Source organism: Tenrec ecaudatus, chromosome 16, assembly GCF_050624435.1.
Source record: "Tenrec ecaudatus isolate mTenEca1 chromosome 16, mTenEca1.hap1, whole genome shotgun sequence".
Classification (NCBI taxonomy): Eukaryota; Metazoa; Chordata; class Mammalia; order Afrosoricida; family Tenrecidae; genus Tenrec; species Tenrec ecaudatus.
This window is the reverse complement of record NC_134545.1, coordinates 105,725,556-105,729,495: the sequence shown is the minus strand read 5'-3', so window position 1 is coordinate 105,729,495 and position 3,940 is coordinate 105,725,556.

Sequence of the window (3,940 nt, the reverse complement as noted above, 5' to 3'; positions counted from 1 at the left end):
GAATTGTTTAGACTCCGAATTTGAAACTACCCAAACCGCGTGGCACTGAGACTCAGGTGCAGGGTAGAGGCACACCCTGGGCCTCTGTACAGAGGTGACACCCAGCACTCTCAGGCGCAGGCCCTACAACAATCATGGCGTATTCCAATGAAAGTGGCAGTAGGGAGAGAGGATCAGTAATAGACAGAGGTTAGAGACCGGGATAAAATATGTCAGTGGAAGGCTGGAGATCTGGGGTGTGGGGGCAGGAGTGAGACCCAGTGTGTGGGCGGGGTGTCTAGGTGAGCATGGGGAATGGGATGGAGGATCAGAAATGGGTGTGGACCAGGAGTATTCTGGGCACCCTGAACTTGGAGGAGATCAGCAGGGGCAGGATGGTGGAGAGCCTTTGTTTCTTATATTACTTAATAAAGAGGTAGGTGTTGGCGATAAAAGAGTGATAGTAGGAAAAAGCAAACCAAACCCATTGCTGTCATACTGGTTTAGACTCACAGGAACCTCACGGGTTACAGAGACGAAGAGCAACATCAGGTGTTCTTGGCTATTATCCTTATGGAGGATCACCAGACCTTTCCTCTGTCGCTCGGCCGGGTGGGTCGGAACCACCGTCATCAAATACAAAGTGTTGTGTCTCCTAGGGACTTCAGCAGTGGGGTGAGGTAGAAGGGAGTTCTTTAGAAGGGTGGGGGGGGGGTAACTCACAAAGAGGCAAGAAGGCCGGGGCGCTGGCTTGCAAAAGAAGGAGCGGACCGGCTCTAGGCAGCAGGGTGCACACCGCCCATGACGAGAGCTCTCCAGGGTCTCCTGCACCGGGTCACCGGCCTCCCGCGACCCAGTCTCGGCAGCCTGGCTGGAAGCTACCACCAGCACGGGCACCCCCCCCCCCAAGAGGCAACATGTGGGAAACATCTGTCAAGACTGAATCACAGACCATGCCCCGGTCGAGGTGGGACGATTTGGCCCACGCCAGCTTCCCCTCGTTGGCAGACATTTCTGGGTCAGCTGGCAAACCCACGGCAAGTGCACCGGGCAAATTCACAGTGGCAGGAAGAGGAAGTCCATGGAAAGCATTTAACCCAGAGGCCGGAACACAATGGTTGTCAAGGCAGCTCTGGCTCTCAGTGGCCCTATGCGTAACAGAGCACCACACTGCCTGGTCCGGCGTCACCTCACAGCTGTTCCTCTATCGGAGCCCATTTCGTTGCTGCGGCCACTGGGCTCATCCAGCTCAGGAAACACCTTCCTTTTGTTCCACTGACCCGCTACTGTACCAGTCATGATGTCCTTCCCCAGGGACTGCCCCTGCTGAGAGCATGTACCAAGTACACGAGGTGACGCCTGGCCTCCTTGCTTCTAAGGGGCCTTCTGGCAGCACCTCCTGCAAGCCCGGTTCGCTTTCTCTTACGGCAGGCCATGGCTGTTGCTTTTCAGTACCGTTGGGTCAGTTCTGACTCACAGTGACCCGGTGCACAAGAGAATGAAACCCTGCTGGTTCCCAGACCTTCCTCACCATTGTCGTTGTGGGTGAGGCCATGGTCACGGCCACTGTGTCCATCCATCTCCTTGGCAGTCTTCTTGTCTGCTACCCTTCTACGTGACCAGACATGATGTCCCTTTCCAGGGACTGGTCTCTCCTGATAATGCGTCCAAAGTATACGAGACGAAGTTTTGTCATCCTCGCTTCTAAGAAGCATTCTGGTCGTCCTTATTCTAAGATTTGTTGAATCTTTTGGCTCCGTGATACTCTCAGTGTTCTTCTCCAACACCACAATTCACATGATTCGCCTCTTCTTCGGTCTTCCTTTTCAATGTGCCACTTTGACGCACATCCAGGCGACTGAGAACCGCATGGCTGGGGTCAGGCACACCTTCGTCCTCCAGGTGGCATCCTTGCTCTTCAACACCTTAAAGAGGTCTCCTGCAGCAGATGTCCCCAATGCAATGTGGGGCTGGAGCTCTTGACTTATGCTTCCATGAGCATTGGTTGTGGACCCAAGCAAGATGAAATCCTTGACAATGTCAATCTTTCTCCATCTGGTAGGATGTCGCTTGTGGGGCCAGTGAGTGTTGAACCCAGAGGCTGGCGGTCAATAATTTTAGACAGTTGATCATAACTTTGATATTCTAACTCTTCTGTTGTCTTCCTTAGTCTCTGTCCAGATTTCACGTGCACATGAGATGTTTGCAAATACCATAGCTTGAGTAGGACACAATATGGGGCATAATAATTGCTGGTCATTATTTCTATTAGAAGGTTGATCGTTTTAATCATTATTATTCATGAGACCTACACTTGGCCAATTGAATGAACTTGCCGGGGCAATGGGAGACCGATGAACTTTTCCTGCAAAGGCCGTTGCAAGTGTGCTGTGGAATGGAATTCAAACTCTCAACAAAGTAGCTGGTGGGTTTGAACCGCTGACCACATGGTTAGCAACCCAATGTGGTACCCACTACATCACCGAGAGCTGAATGGCACAGCGGGTAAAGCACTTGACTACTCGGCAAAAGATCAGTGGTTCGAACCCACCAGACTTTCCTTGGGAGAAAGAGGTGGCAGTCTGCTTTGGTAAAAATTACAGCCTTGTAACCCCTATGGGTCAGTCCTGTACTGTTCTATAGGGTCACCTAGAAACCCCCGTGGGTCAGTTCTATACTGTTCGATAGGGTCACTTAGAAACCCCCATGGGTCAGTCCTGTATTGTTCTATAGGGTCACCTAGAAACCCCGGTGGGTCAGTTCTGACTGTGATATAGGGTCACCTAGAAACCCCGGTGGGTCAGTCCTGTACTGTCCTATAGGGTCACTTAGAAACCCCCATGGGTCAGTCCTGTACTGTTCTATAGGGTCACCCAGAAACCCCGGTGGGTCAGTTCTGACTGTGCTATAGGGTCACTTAGAAACCTCTGTGGGTCAGTTCTGACTGTGCTATCAAGGGTCACTGTGAGTCACTTGAGGACAGCGGGCTTGGTATTTTGGTTTAGCACACACTTAGTACAGATTGTCATCTCTATTTAACATAGCGATGCAGGGACCAGAGATGAAGCAACTTGTTTGAATGTCACACAGGCAGAGGGTGGAATTGTAGGACAGGGCAGTTTCTCTCACCTCTAGTGTCTTCTTCAACATTCGACACCATCTTGCTTTTTCAAAAACCCGACAGTGTTGAGGTATAATTTACACAGAGTGAAATGTGCCAGTTTTAAATGTACAGTTAGGTATGTTTTGTCAAATGTCCCCGCCCATGGGCCATCATCACAATCAGGACGAGGGCTTCTGTTCCCCAGCAAATCCTCTGCTGCTCCTCTGCACCCCCCCTCCTCCGCCCCGCTCATCCAGCCCCAGGCCACTGCTCCTGTGCTTTCTGTCCCTGTACATTAGCTTTGTCCACTCTAGAAGTTCATAAAAATGAATTCATACGCATGCATTTTTGTGTGCCTGACTTCTTTTGCTCAGCATAATGGTTTTGGGATTGATCCAAATTGTCATGGCTATCAATAATTCATTCCTTTTTATTGTTGGCCAGGATACCGTTGTATGGCTATACTACTATTGACCTATTCATCTGTTCAGGCACATTTGACAAGTACGGATGGTGAGACCTTGTGTCACGCACTTTGGAGATGTTGAGGAGGACATTGTGATCGATCAAGTAAAGGTTCAGCGAAGGGGAGGGAGACTCTCCACGAGATGAACTGACACAGTGGCTACAACATTGGCCTTGATGAAAACAGCCATTGTGGGGCTGGGGCAGGAGTGAGTAGTGTTGTGCTCTGTTATATATGGGTCGCCATCAGCCAGAACCAACTCAGTGGCTCCCAGCAACAGCAAAAATAGCAACAACTGGATAGCTGCCATGAACACTTTTGTGTGAGCCCTTGTGTGGACATGTGTCATAGTTTTTCTTGGAGTGGAATGCCTGGGCCACTGGATAGCATTC